This window comes from Mirounga leonina, unplaced genomic scaffold (genome assembly GCF_011800145.1).
Source record: "Mirounga leonina isolate KUSES-001 unplaced genomic scaffold, KU_Mleo_1.0 Mir_82, whole genome shotgun sequence".
NCBI lineage: Eukaryota > Metazoa > Chordata > Mammalia > Carnivora > Phocidae > Mirounga > Mirounga leonina.
Genome location: NW_023270825.1, coordinates 39,240,093 through 39,256,463, shown reverse-complemented (window position 1 = coordinate 39,256,463; position 16,371 = coordinate 39,240,093). Strand labels below are relative to the sequence as shown.

Sequence of the window (16,371 nt, the reverse complement as noted above, 5' to 3'; positions counted from 1 at the left end):
GCACTACTGGGTATTTACACCAAAGATACAATTGTAGTGATCCAAAGGGGTACCTACACCCCAATGTTTATAGCAGCAATGTCCACAATAGCCAAACTGTGGAAAGAGCCCAGATGTCCATCAACAGATGAATGGATAATGAAGATGTGGTATATATATATATATATACACAATGGAACACTACTCAGCCATCAAAAAAATGAAAGCTTGCCATTTGCAAAAACGTGGATGGAACTAGAGTATTATGGTAAGCAAAATAAGGCAATCAGAGAAAGACAATTATCATGATCTCACTCATATGTGGAGTTTAAGAAACAAAACAGTATTATAAGGGAAGGGAGGGAAAAATAAAACAAGACAAAACCAGAGAGGGAGACAAACCACAAGAGACTCTTAATCATAGGAAACAAACTGAGGGTTGCTGGAGGGGAGGTGGGTGGGGGGATGGGGTAACTGGGTGATAGACATTAAGGAGGGCACATGATATAAGGAGCACTGGGTATTATATTAGACTGATGAATCATTGAACTCTACCTCTGAAACTAATAACACATTATATGTTAATTAATTGAATTTAAATAAAAGAATAAAATAAAAATTCTTTTCCCAACTGCTTTATGTATTTCATTTTTTCACTGTACTGTGCTTTTAAATCTATTGACTAGCCCTCTTTTCAACTTGTGATGCATATCTAGAAATCCATCCATTGCTTCAACCACTTAAAAAAACTTTTTATTGTAGTAAAATATACAGAACACAAAATTTACCATTTTAATCTTTCTTTGCTTTTTCAAATGTGGTGGAATACACATAAAATTTACCATCTGAACCATTTTTAATTGTACAGATGAATGGTATTAGGTACATTCACAGTGTTGTGTTACCATCACCACCATCTATCTCTAGATCTCTTTTCACCTTGCAAAACTGATACTCTGTACCCATTAAACAATAACCTCCTATTCCCTCTTCTCTAAGCCCCTAGCAACCGCCATTTTATTTTCTGTATCTATGAATCTGATTACTCTCATATAAATGGAACCATACAGGATTTGTCTTTTTGTGACTCGTTTATTTCACTTAGCATTATGCCTTCAAAGTCCATCCATGTCATAGCATGTATCAGAATTTCTTTCCAAGGCTGAATAATATTCATGGTATATACATACCACATTTTGCTTATCCATTCATCCATCAATGGACAGTTGGTTTGCTGCTATTATGAATAAGGCTGCTATGAACATTGGTGTACAAATACCTCTTCAAGTCCCTGCTTTCACTTCTTTGGAGTATATACCCAGAAGTAGAATTTCTGGATTATATGGTAATTCTATCTTTAACTTTTTGAGGAGCCACCATACCATTTTCTACAGCAGTTGCACTACTTTATATTCCCACAGGCAATGAGCAAGGGTTCAGTTGAGAACTACTTTTATACATTAAAATGTTTTATTATTTTTAAATAATATGCATTTCAATAACAAACACTGAAATGATCATCTAACCATGCTAATACAGCTATTATTTTCTAAAATCCAAAAGTTTTCTCATTTGTATAATTTTACAGAACAGTAATATTTTATATAATTTTTGGTTTTTTCTGCATTATACATCTAAGCATTTTCCATGACATTACAACACCCCAAATTATCATTTTAATGTCTGTATCATATTCAACCAAAGGGAAATACTATTGTTTTCTTAATCATTGAACCTTTGAACATTCAAGTTGCTTCCAATTTACATCATTAGAAATATACAAAAAACACATATGCTCATATATCCTTTTTTTCTGTTGAATACTTTCCATAGGAAGGTATCAATGTTAAAATGTTTACACATTTTTATATAGTTGTTGACAAATATCACTAAATTTATTTCCAAAGGATAACAATTTGTATTACCCTAGCAGTCTCACCACAGTGACCCACGACTGGAGGGAGTTATCCTTCTATGCATCTCTAATTCCCTAACAAGCTGCCTATCACCTGGTAAACACACAATACATGTTTACTAATTGAATTCAGGAATGAATAAATGAGAATGCCATTTAACTGAATCCTTACCATTACTGAATCTTATTTTTTTGCTAATTTATGATAGCCAGTGCATTTTAGACTGGCTTAAACTATTTTAAAGCGGGGCGCCTGGGTGGCTCAGTCGTTAAGCGTCTGCCTTCGGCTCAGGTCATGATCCCAGGGTCCTGGGATCGAGTCCCACATCGGGCTCCCTGCTCGGCAGGAAGCCTGCTTCTCCCTCTCCCACTCCCCCTGCTTGTGTTCCTGCTCTCGCTATGTCTCTCTCTGTCAAACAAATAAATAAAAAATCTTTAAAAAAAAAACCAAACTATTTTAAAGCAATAAAAATTGGGGCACCTGGGTGCCTCAGTCGGTTGGGTCTTTGGCTTGGGTCATGATCCCAGGGTCCTGGGATCGAGCCCTGCATCAGGCTCCCTGCTCGGCGGGAAGCCTGCTTCTCCCTCTCCCACTCCCCCTCGTATTCCCTCTCTTGCTGTCTCTCTGTCAAATAAATAAATTAAAAAAAAAAAAGGCAATAAAAATTGCAGGCATTGGCCTGCAAATCACAAGGCCCATAAAAAATGAATCTTCTTGCCAGCATAAAAGTCTTTCTTGGTATGTAAACATTTTCCTATACATTGCCAGGTGTAATGTAATTTCACTCAATTATAACCTTTCATTCTAAACATAAAATAGTATTGTGGGGTCACTTTCCTTATTTGCCATCTTTTGTGGTATTGGGTAGATATAATCTCTATTTAGTATTTATGTATTAGCAAACAAAATAGTGTCAGCCATTCTTAACTCATCATAACCAAAATGTCATTGGCTCTAGGTTTTCTTTGTCTTATTTTGTTTTTTGTTGTGAATTTTCTAGCCATTAAACTGTGAGTTCTTTGACATTAAATAATATTTCTATTTCATCTTTGTACCTGCCAAACTGACAAAACTTTGCATGATAGGAATCAACAAATATTTTTGGTATACATATTATGCTATATATTTTGTTTGATTTAATTGAGAATAATTTTAAAGAATCATGATAAAAATCAATTATATATGTATTAAAAATATACATTATAAGGTACCCTCTTTATGTTAGGGTACTAGAATAAAATTACCAGATAAAAAGGAAGATTTAAACTATCCTGATATTCAGTGTAGTAATTCTTCTTCAAGGGTTGCAAATTATAATGGGAATGTTACAAAACTGTCAAATTCTTCCCAAAGCAATCTTCAAGTTAATCAACATAGACAATCATTCTTTTCATTTCTATGGCAATAAGAAAATTTTAAGCAGTATCTTTTGATTGGAGTTGTCTTGAAAATTACTTTGTTGGAGGCCTTTATTTTAAAATGCAACAAGACTGAAATATTAAATGTAATTTGTCATGCAGCCTAGAGAAAGAATGAAGCATTTGGTACATTTTTCCTAATTGTTTCTGATTGCTGCCTGGGTAGCTCCAGCACTTCTCCATCTTCAAAATCACCTTCCAGGGCTTCAACATCTTTGACCATTACTTTTAATCAAAGGGGCTAAACATAAAATAAATTGACTATTATGTAGCAGAAATCTTAACAATACTGGCTTTCACATTTTTATTTAATTGACCTTAAAGAGAGAGGCCTCAGAAACTAAACTGTTAATGAATTCTGATTAAGGTGACAAATTACCTAATGTTAATACTGACAGAAATCACTGTCCCAGGAAAAGTGGTCAATACTAAAGTCAATGGAATTCAGTTTTCCAATGATAATCATGTTTCGTGAGGGCCTGTTTAACAATAAATAAAGCTCATTCGTATGTTTAAAGTGTGATTATTTAGAAAACTTATACACCTTAAAAATTTGCATGAATTTCCTTCACACTAAGAGCACTGTTTTCTTAAATTTCCACATTGTAATCTGATACATATTGTTAAGCAATACATATTGTTAAAAATACATTAACAGGATGAAGCGGGGAGCCGTGATTCCGCGGGCAGATATCGGAGGATAAAAGGCAGCGGGAGGGTGCCTGGCAGTGGGGATCCTACACCGCTGGTGAGCGACAGCCTTGCGTGCTGGGGATGGGCACAGACTCTCAGACTGGTAGCAGCGGGGAAAGGACTTTAGGGCAGCCCCCGGGGTGGAAACCCGGAGTGGTGGGGTCACGCATGCGCGAACTGGGAGCGGCTGGCAGTTTTAGAAGCACAAAGGGCAGAGACGTGCCCCGACCTGGAGGCAGGACTGGGAGCACTGCGGAGGGGCGCACAACCCAGGACGCTGCAGTTTATAGCAGCATGGACAGAAACGGAGACGGTGTGGCCTGGAGAGCTCACTGAAGAACAGACTGCAGTCTCTGCTCTGAGGCAGAGGGTTGGAAATGGTCTCTTCTGCTCTGACTCGCAGAAGAGACGCAGAAAGCTGCCAGGGAAAGCCACCAGAGAACAAAAGCCCCAAAAACTGATTCCCGCTGAGCCCATCCCCTGCCACAGGGGCGCAAGGCAACTCCGCCCAAACAGGTTTGCCTGAGTAACAGCGCCACAGGCCCCTCCCGCAGAAGACAGGCTGGGAAAACAAGAGGCCAGCAACCCTAAGGTCCCTAGAAAACAGGTGCATCTTGCTTGGGTTCTGGTCAATAATTTGGACTCTTATACATTCCCTCAAACACCCATCAACAGAATGACTAGGAGGAGGAGCCCCCAAAATAGAAAAGACTCAGAGATTATGACTTATGCTGCAGATTTACAAATGGATGCAGATACAACCAAGATGTCGGAGATGGAATTCAGGCCAGCAATTGTGAAGACAATGGCTAGAATGGAGAAATCAATTAATGGCAACATAGAGTCTCTAAGGGCAGAAATGAAAGGTGAATTGGCAGAACTTAAAAATGCTATCAATGAGATCCAATCCAATCTAGATAATCTAACAGCTAGGGTAACTGAGGCAGAAGAGAGAATAAGCGACCTGGAAGACAATATAATAGATAAAAAGGGAAAAGAGGAGGCCAGGGAAAAACAACTCAGAATCCATGAAAATAGAATCAGAGAAATAAGCGACACCATGAAGCGTTCCAATGTCAGAAAAATGGAATCTCGGAGGGAGTGGAGAGAGAGAGAGGACTAGAAGATGTATTTGAGCAAACTGTAGCTGAGAACTTCCCTAATCTAGGGAATGAAACAAACATTCGTGTCCTAGAGGCAGAGAGGACCCCTCCCAAGATCAAGGAAAAGAGGCCAACACCCCGGCATGTAATAGTAAAACTTCCAAATCTTAGAACCAAGGAAACCATCTTAAGGGCAGTTAGGGGGAAGAGATTCCTTACGTACAGAGGGAGGAACATCAGAATAACGTCAGACCTATCCACAGAGACCTGGCAAGCCAGAAAGGCCTGGCAAGACATATTCAGGGTACTAAGTGAGAAGAACATGCAGCCAAGAATACTTTATCCGGCAAGGCTGTCATTTAGAATGGATGGAGAGATGCAGAGCTTCCACGACCGGCAGAAACTGAAAGAATATGTGACCACTAAGCCGGCCCTGCAAGAAATATTAAGGGGAGTTCTATAAAAGGAGTAAGACCCCAAGAGTGATATACAACAGATATTTACAGGGACAATCTATAACAACAACGTCTTCACAGGCAACATGGTAACAATTAATTCATATCTTTCAATAATCACTCTCAATGTGAATGGCCTAAACGCTCCCATAAAATGGCATAGGGTTGCAGACTGGATAAAAAGACAGGACCCATCCATATGCTGCCTACAAGAGACTCATTTTGAACCTAAAGATACATCCAACTGAAAGTGAAGGGATGGAGATCCATCTTCCATGCCAGCGGATCTCAAAAGAAAGCTGGGGTAGCAATTCTTATATCAGACAAATTAGATTTTTTAAAAATTTTTTTATTGTTATGTTAATCACCATATATTACATCATTAGTTTTAGATGTAGTGTTCCATGATTCATTGTTTGTGCATAACACCCAGTGCTCCATGCAGAACATGCCCTCTTTAATACCCATCACCAGGCTAACCCATCCTCCCACCCCCCTCCCCTCTAGAACCCTCAGTTTGTTTTTCAGAGTCCATCGTCTCTCATGGCTTGTCTCCCCCTCCGATTTCCCCCCCTTCATTCTTCCCCTCCTGCTATCTTCTTTTTTTTTTTCTTAACATATATTGCATTATTTGTTTCAGAGGTACAGATCTGAGATTCAACAGTCTTGCACAATTCATAGCGCTTACCAGAGCACATATCCTCCAGACAAATTAGATTTTAAACTAAAGTCTGTAATTAGAGACACAGAAGGACACTATATCATTCTTAAAGGATCTATCCAACAAGAAGATCGAACAATTGTAAATATCTATGCCCCCAACAAGGGAGCAGCTATCTACATAAGCCAACTGTTAACCAAAATAGTCATATTGATAACAATACGTTAATTGTAGGAGACCTCAATTCTCCACTCTCAGCAATGGACAGATCACCTAAGCAGAAAATCAACTAGGAAACAAGAGCTTTGAATGATACATTGGACCAGATGGACCTCATAGATATTGACAGAACATTCCACCCTAAAACAACAGGATACTCATTCTTCTCGAGCACACATGGAACTTTCTCCAGAATAGACCATGTACTGGGTCACAAATCAGGTCTCAACCGATACCAAAAGATTGAGATTATTCCCTGCATATTCTCAGAGCACAATGCTTTAAAACTGGAACTTAATCACAAGAAAAAATTTGGCAGAAATTCAAACACTTGGAAGCTAAAGACCACTCTGCTCAAGAATGTTTGGGTCAACCAGGAAATCAAAGAAGAACTTAAACAATTCATAGAAACTAATGAGAATGAAAACACATCAGTCCAAAACCTATGGGATACTGCAAAGGTGGTCCTAAGGGGGAAATACATAGCCATCCAAGCCTCACTCAAAAAAATAGAAAAATCCCGAATTCACCAACTAACTCTACACCTTACAGAACTAGAGAAAAAGCAACAAACGACGCCTAAGCCATGCATCAGAAGAGAAATAATTAAAATTAGAGCAGAAATCAATGAATTAGAAACCAGAAACACAGTAGATCAGATCAACGAAACTAGAAGCTGGTTCTTTGAAAGAATTAATAAGATCGATAAACCACTGGCCAGACTTACCCAAAAGAAAAGAGAAAGGACCCAAATTAATAAAATTATGAATGAAAGGGGAGAGATCACGACTAACACCAAGGAAATAGAAACAATTCTTAGAAATTCTTATCAACAACTATATGCCAATAAACTGAGCAATTTGGATGAAATGGAGGCCTTCCTGGAAACCTATAAGCTGCCAAGACTGAAACAGGAAGAAACTGACAACCTGAATAGGCCAATAACCAGTAACGAGATTGAAGCAGTGATCGAAAACCTCCCCAAAAACAAGAGTCCAGGGCCTGATGGATTCCCTGGGGAATTCTACCAAGCATTCAAAGAAGAAATAATACCTATTCTACTGAAGCTGTTTCAAAAAATAGAAACAGAAGGAAAACTTCCAAACTCATTCTATGAGGCCAGCATTACCTTAATCCCCAAACCAGGCACAGACCCCTTCAAAAAGGAGAATTTCAGACTGATATCCCTGATGAATATGGATTCCAAAATCCTCAACAAAATCCTAGCTCATAGGATCCAACAATACATTAAAAGGATCATCCACCACGACCAAGTGGGATTTATCCCCGGGATGCAAGGGCGGTTCAACATTCGCAAATCATTGTGATAGAACACATTAATAAGAGGAGGGAGAAGAACCATATGGTCCTCTCAATTGATGCAGAAAAAGCATTTGACAAAATAAAACACCCTTTCCTGATTAAAACTCTTCAGAGTATAGGATAGAGGGAACATTCCTCAAGTTCATAAAATCCATCTATGAAAAACCCATAGTGAATATCATCCTCAATGGGGAAAAGCTGAGAGCCCTTCCCTTAAGATCAGGAACACATCAAGGATGCCCACTCCCACCACTATTGTTCAACATAGTATTAGAAGTCCTAGCAACAGCAATCAGACAACAAAAAGAAATGAAAGGTATTCAAATTGGCAAAGAAGAAGTCAAACTCTCTCTTTTCACAGATGACATGATACTTTATGTAGAAAACCCAAAAGACTCCACCCCCAAATTACTAGAACTCATCCAGCAATTCAGTAATGTGTCAGGACACAAAATCAATGCACAGAAATCAGCTTCTTTCTTATACACTAACAACGCAACTGTAGAAAGAGTAATTAGAGAAACGATTCCATTTACGATAGCACCAAAAACCATAAGATACGTCGGAATAAAGCTAACCAAAGAGGTAAAGGATCTATACTCTAGGAACTACAAAACACTCATGAAAGAAATTGAAGAAGACACAAAAAGATGGAAAAATATTCCATGCTCATGGATCGGAAGAATAAACATTGTTAAAATGTCTATGCTATCCAGAGCAATCTATACCTTCAATGCCATCCCGATCAAAATTCCAATGACATTTTTCAAAGTGCTGGAACAAACAATCTTAAAATTTGTATGGAATCAGAAAAGACCCTGAATTGCCAAGGAAATCTTGAAAAAGAAAAACAAAGCTGGGGGCATCACGTTGCCCGATTTCAAGCTATATTACAAAGCTGTGATCACCAAGAGAGCATGGTACTGGCACAAAAACAGACATATAGACCAATGGAACAGAATAGAGAACCCAGGTATGGACCCTCAGCTCTATGGTCAAATAATCTTTGACAAAGCAGGAAAAAACATGGAATGGAAAAAAGACAGTCTCTTCAATAAATGGTGCTGGGAAAATTGGACAGCCACATGCAGAAGAATGAAACTCGACCATTCTCTAACACCATTCACAAAGATAAACTCAAAGTGCATGAAAGACCTCAATGTGAGACAGGAATCCATCAAAATCCTAGAGGAGAACATAGGCAGTAGCCTCTTTGAGATCGCCCACAGCAACTTCTTTCAAGATACATCTCCAAAAGCTAGTGAAACAAAAGCAAAAATGAACTTTTGGGACTTCATCAAGATAAAAAGCTTCTGCACAGCAAAGGAAACAGTCAACAAAACAAAGAGGCAACCCACAGAATGGGAGAAGATAATTGCAAATGACACTACAAATAAAGACTGGTATCCAAGACCTATAAAGAACTTCTCAAACTCAACACCCAAAAAACAAATAATCAAGTCAAAAAATGGGCAGAAGACATGAAAAGACACTTCTCTGAAGAAGACATACAAATGGCTAACAGACACATGAAAAAATGTTCATCATCATTAGCCATCAAGGAAATCCAAATCAAAACCACACTGAGATACCACCTCACACCAGTTAGAATGGCAAAAATGCGATTAAGACTTCCTCGTATCAGTGAGGTCATATGATACATGTCTTTCTCTGTTTGACTTATTTTGCTCAACATAATACCCTCCAGTTCCATCCACGTCGTTGCAAATGGCAAGATCTCATTCCTTTTGATGGCTGCATAATATTCCATTGTATATATATACCACATCTTCTTTATCCATTCATCTGTCAATGGACATCTTGGCTCTTTCCACAGTTTGGCTATTGTGGACATTGCTGCTATAAACATCGGGGTGCGCTGAGGGTTCTAGAGAGGAGGGGGATTGGAGGATGGGTTAGCCTGGTGATGGGTATTGAGGAGGGCACATTCTGCATGGAGCACTGGGTGTTATGCACAAACAATGAATCATGGAACACTACATCTAAAACTAATAATGTAATGTATGGGGATTAACATAAGAATAAAAAAAATTAAAAAGAAAAAGAATGGCAAAAATGGACAGGGAAAGAAACAACAAATGTTGGAGAGGTTGTGGAGAAAGGGGAACCCTCTTACACTGTTGGTGGGAATGCAAGTTGGTACAGCCACTTTGGAAAACAGTGTGGAGGTTCCTCAAAAATTTAAAAATAGAGCTACCCTATGACCCAGCAATTGCACTACTGGGTATTTACCCCAAAGACACAGATGTAGTGAAAAGAAGGGCCATATGCACCCCAATGTTCATAGCAGCAATGTCCACAATAGCCAAACTGTGGAAAGAGCCGAGATGCCCTTCAACAGATGAATGGATAAAGAAGATGTGGTCCATATATACAATGGAATATCATTCAGCCATCAGAAAGGATGAATACACAACTTTTACATCAACATGGATGGGACTGGAGGAGATTATGCTAAGTGAAATAAGTCAAGCAGAGAAAGTCCATTATCATATGGTTTCACTTATTTGTGGAACATAAGGAATAGCATGGAGGATATTAGGAGAAGGAAGGGAAAAATGGGGGGGGGGGAAGTGGAGGGAGAGATGAACCATGAGAGACTATGGACTCTGAGAAACAAACAGGGTTTTAGAGGGGAGGGGGAGGGGGGATTGGTTAGCCCGGTGATGGGTATTAAGGAGGGCACATACTGCATGGAGCACTGGGTGTAATACGAAAACAATGGATTGTGGATCACCACATCAAAAACCAATGATGTATTGTATGGTGACTAACATAACACAATAAAATTAAAAATATATATATATTAACAGCACAAAAGAGTAACATAAAAAGTAAAAGTTCCCCTTCCCATCAAACCCCAATTAACTTCTAGAGGTTAACTTCTATCATAGTTCCTTATGTATCCTTCAAAAATAAACATATATAAAGCATGCTCATGCATACATCTAGGTTTTAACATTTTTGAATTATACAAATTGTAAATTTTAAATTTTTTACTTTAGACATGTTTGCATAGCAATACACGTAGACATTCCTTACTTACCTAACTTATTTAACCTGCTGTCTATTGAAGAATGTTTTGTGTTTTGCTACATTGTAAGTAAATCTTTGCACAAATATCGTTGCATACTTAGGTGAGAAATCTGTAAAGGTGGGATATCTGTAAAGTATATTTCTAGAGATGAAATTTCTCTGTCAAAGGGAACTGCAGAGCCAAGCTAAGTTTCAAAGTGTACCTGCAATCTACTATCCCACCAACATCGATTATTGTTGATATTGTTATTTATATTTTATGTATAAATTTTGTTGTTGATATAGTTTATGTACAAGGTTTTTGTGTTTTGTTTTGTTTTGTTTGCTAAATGTGGTTTAATTTCCCTTACATATTTATCTGTGAATAACCTCCAGTTTTCGTATTTTTAAATATATTAACCTAAAGAGGGCATCACAATGTAAGCTGTAGGAAGTCATTCTAACCATTCTAACCAGGACTCTTCCATTCAACAGCAATAGTATCTTGAGTCTGGAAAGATTTTGAGAGGATATATAAACTTTCCTCTACCTTCAGACAAATTACACTAAACTCCCTCTCTACCTTACCCCCCCATACACATTCAATTACAATTTCAAACAAAAATTTTATCAGGCAATTTGTTCATTGCACTTCCTTATATATTCATTCTAAAGGAAAGTAAATACTATGTTCACATGATCCTAAACAGTTGGTACATTTATAAATAAAGAAGTTAGCAGGTAAATGCCAGAAAAGGACATCTAAAAACTTCAGCTCTAGCTTTACAAATTAGTATTACTAAGACATATCCTTGGTAACAGTTTCAATAGAAGATGTTAATTTATGTCCCAACCTTAGTGTAGGACACTGGGAATAAAGACTATGAAATCTCATCTGCACAGTCAGCTCTTATTTACGTGTGCCAAAATAAGGGGGAACTGTTGTAAGTAATGCAGATCTATGTGTACCTTAATTTTTGTAAAGAGTCAAATTGTGAATATGCATGTGGATATTTAGAGTTTGATCTTTCAGTGAAGGTTATACTCACAAACTTACAAAATTTAACATAATTTTAAATATTCTAATTTAGTGATTTTCATTCTATCAATAATTCTACTGTGCTCTTTTATTTTTTATTTTTAGTTTTAAGATTTTATTTGTTTATTTGACAGAGACACAGAGAGACAGAGCAGCAGGCAGAGGGAGAGGGAGAAGCAGGCTCTCCAAGGACCAGGGAGCCCGACGTGGGGCTTGATCCCAGGACCCTGGGATCATGACCTGAGCCTAAGGCGGATGCTTAACCAACTGAGCCACCCAGGCGCCCCTACTATGCTCTTTCTAAACAAATACCTAAAATAAGTGTCCAGTGGTGACAACTTTCTAAAATAATATTAACTAAAACACTCCTAAAATTAAAAATCTAATCTGTGAAGTTATTGATGTGAAATAATAATGAAATTTAAGAACTACACAAGAAAATTAAAAATTCTTAAAACCAAAATCTGAGAAATTCTACCCTTTTCACCCTACTCTCATCAGAAATTAATATAAACTTTTTGGAATTGTAGGGGCGCCTGGGTGGTTCAGTCAGTTAAGCAGCTGCCTTCGGCTCAGGTCATTATCCCAAGGTCCTGGGATTGAGCCCTGAGTCAGGCTCCCTGCTCAGCGGAGAGCCTGCTTCTCCCTCTCCCTCTGCCTGCTGCCTCTGCCTACTTGTGCTCTCTCTCTGTCAAATAAATGAATAAAATCTTTAAAAAAAGAAAAAAACTTTTCAGAATTGTAATTTAAAATACAACGAAGTTTAAAACTAATTAATGGCAAGCTATGATTACATTATACATCGTTTATTTTATAGTCCTACTTAAGAATGTTTACCTAGTGTGAAATTTTTTTCTATATTAAAGGAAGTTTCAATGTGAAACTTCATAATTAACAACTGGTCACTCCTTGTCTTTATTTTATTGAAGTATAGTTGATACACAATGTTACATTAGTTTCAGGAGTACAACAAAGGGAGACTGGACAAGTTTATAAGTTATACTATGCTCACTATAAGTGCAGCTACCACCTGTCACCATACTACCTTATAACAATACCACTGACTATATTCCCTATGCTGTACCTTTTATCCCTGTGACTTATTCATTCCCTAACTGGAAGCCTAAATCTCTCACTATCTTTCACCCATTTTGCCCATCCCGTCATCCCCCTCCCCTCTGGCAACCATCAATTTGTTCTCTGTACTTATCGGTCTGTTTCACATATTTCACATATAAGTGAAATCATGTGGTATTTGTCTTTCTCTCACTTATTTCACTTACCATAATACCCTACTCCCTGTCTTTAATGTCCTCGTAACTCAATGTCACCCAACCCATATGCCTGTGAACATACTAAAGTTGCTACCCACCACATGCCCATTCATATGGTCTTTATATACATTTATATGCATACGTTTTGTGACATAAAGAAATTAGATGAATTTCAACAAGCCATGTAAAAAACTGATCATCTCATTTTATAGTCCCTTTTTTCTCTCCCAATGGTTATCTTCATGTTCACTAATATCCAAACCCTGGCATTCTCTTTTAATCTCATGATTTCAAATAATTTTTTTTAAATGTAGAATACTTCCAAATCTCTATGTCTTGACCTGTCTCTCCCAAGGTCCAATCCTATATCTGCAACTGGACATATCCCACAAGCCCTTAAAACACATAATGTCTCAAAGTGGTTTATCTTTCCAAACCTATTCTTCCTCCTATGCTTATTTTAAGGGTACCTCAAACTTTGTGGTCACACAGCTCATCTTTTGAAACTTAGCTCATCTTTTTCTTTGGTCTCCTCACCCCCACCCCCACCCATTCCCCACCCTAATCCAAAGCTTTACAAATTTTAGCTTTTCTAGTGCCTTGCCCTGGAAGTTCAGCTTTCAAATTCCCTGAAGCCACTTTTCCACTTTAAATCATCTTACCCCGTGCTGCAGCTCTGTATTATTTTCAGAGCCCTCTAGTCAGTGGCCTGTGGCAATGGGGCAGAGTGAGGGTTTTATAACTGGATTCTTCTGTTTTTTACTTTTTGGCAAGAGGACTAACTTGAAAATGGGCAAAACCATTACACAAAAACATGTATGCCGTGATAATGGCTGGGTAAACATTTTCTCTGGCTAAAGAAGCAGCTCCAGATTTTTGGTAATGTTTCACTTTATGTCAATCAGCAGGGTTAACAGAAAAAATGTGGATCTTGAAGACATACCGATATATGCTCATTTCCAAATCTCATTTGTTTTACTTTTCTGAAGCTCCAGATTCCTTGTATTTGAAATGAGAATAACAATAAGCTACCTCCGTAAGGTTAAAATTAAATAGGGCTCATAGGTATCTGACTTATGCTCTAAATATTTGCTAAATGAATGAATTATGGTCTCCATTCTGGAATACCTCTTCTCCTGCATCTTCATCCAGCTAACTTGTACTTATTTTTTTATACCTCTGTTGCAGCCATCCTGAATTTCCCTAGAATGACTCCTATGTCCCACTTCTGTGTTTCTATGGCTCCAGTGCCTCTTTATCACATACTCTGTAATTACTTATGTCCTGGTTAGTCTCTCATTATATTTTGGTAAATTCCTTGATGATAGGGATCATGTGTTATTTGACTTTGTATCTGCAGCAAATAGGTGTGGTTCCTGGCAAACATCATCTACTATTTCAATAAATACTGAATGAATACTTTTTTTTTTTTAAAGATTTTATTTAGTTATTTGACAGAGACATAGTGAGAGAGGGAATACAAGCAGGGGGAATGGGAGAGGGAGAGGCAGGCTTCCCGCGGAGCAGGGAGCCTGATGCGGGGCTCGATCCCAGGACCCTGGGATCATGACCTGAGCCGAAGGCAGACGCTTAACGACTGAGCCACCCAGGTGCCCCCTGAATGAATACTTTTTATGTACAAGTAGCCAAAGGCCTTGTACCATAAGCTTTACTAATTTTATTCCAAGTGCAAAGTAACAAACATACTGGAAAAAAAGAAAAATTTAACAACCAAATATCTACAGCAGGTATTACAACAACAAAAATATTAATTGATTGAATTATACGTAATTTAGGGTGACAAAAATACAGCCTCTCTACATGAAGAGAATAGCTCATTCTAAGCACTTAAGCTGTGCCTAACTAAGCGATCTACAGTTATTTAACCCAATCTACCCAACTCCCTGCGGGGTAAATTTTGTCTCCATTATTAACCCTATTTTATAAGATTTGGAAACTGAGCACCAGGAAGATTAGGTAACCCCTGTATCACACAGGTAGTGAGCTGTGATGTCAGGGTTCCAACAAGTTAGGACTTCCTGACTCCAGAGCCTCAACTCTTAACCACACTACACTGACTTCTAGCAATTGCAGATGCCTCAAAGATGCTTAATGTGGTACCCTGACCCATGACGACTAAGGTTATGTCTTCCCCCAAAGTATGGGAAACGTTAAGTCCATTTCCCCATCAGACCGAACTATGAAAGGTTTACCTACTAATTGTGTCTTCGAAGTATATGTACGTCATTGAAACTCTGCACAAGGTTTTCTTCCCCATACTTAAAAAACTACATTTTCCCTCTGAATAGAGTAGCATTTATCTATCTATCTAAGCTTTGGCTTTCTTTTAATATTAACACACAAAAATTTTTCCTATTATGGCCTGAAAACCTAGATGTTTAAGAACTAAGCCATCAATTCCAGTAAAGCCAGAAAACAAAAAAGGCCGCATTGTCTTGAGGTAAGGAGATCCAAATAAGACAGTCCTTGAACACTCAGGAGTCCCAAGTATGCAGAACTGCTGGAGTGTCAATCACTTAGGGAAACACAAGTACCTGACACAAAATACTGACAAACTGGCTTCGGAGTTCCCTTAAATAGCCTCTAAATCATTTGAGACCAATTACCAATTTAACGCTCTAAGGGGCCGCCTTGTGGACTTCCAACTAGCAACCTGAAAGATGTCCAGAACATGAGGAAGAAACCAAACTTCATGGAAAATGGAGGCGGTGGGCGTCTAACTTTAAACTAGCAAAACTGGGACTCTGTGGCCATCCTACAGAGATTCCCCGACCTTAAATTGCCTCTAAGTATTAACAGTCCGCTACGGTTTTGTTTTTTTTTTCCTCCCAATTAGGATACGTGGACTTTGCCTTATTTTATTAATAAACAGATACCTTCTTAGTAGCATGATTCAATGATGGACATTGTGGTTCCTTGCATTTAAAAATCTCCTCAGGGAGAAAAAATACGCAATAAAGGGCAATAGCTAGCACGTATATTCAGTTCCAAATCTTCCAAGCCGAAGAGGATGTATGAAGTATTACTTAAAAGCATTTATTACCGTGGGTGTGCTGGGTGGCGATGGCCAAAGTGCTGATACAGTTAAGGGAACTTGCGAGACGGCGAGCGGTTGGAGTCACACTACACGCCTGAGACCGCAGTCAGACCACCCTCAAGCCAAAGCTCGCGAAATGGCGGCCGCACGTCAATCTGCCAGAAAGCACTACCCACTGCCTTGGACACGTCACGTCA

General features: G+C 38.4%; 1 protein-coding gene across 3 annotated transcripts in view; it reads right to left on the bottom strand.

Moving 5' to 3' along the window:
* RTN1 (reticulon 1) overlaps nt 1-16,300 on the bottom strand; it is a 381,779-nt gene extending 365,479 nt beyond the window's left edge. For 2 of the 3 annotated variants that reach the window (XM_034993216.1, XM_034993215.1), the window contains exon 1: nt 16,181-16,300. The gene's annotated coding sequence lies outside the window, so the exon portion shown is untranslated. The remainder of the gene's footprint in view (nt 1-16,180) is intronic. The other variant, XM_034993217.1, reaches the window with a different exon arrangement.
* Nucleotides 16,301-16,371: the final 71 nt, after the last annotated feature.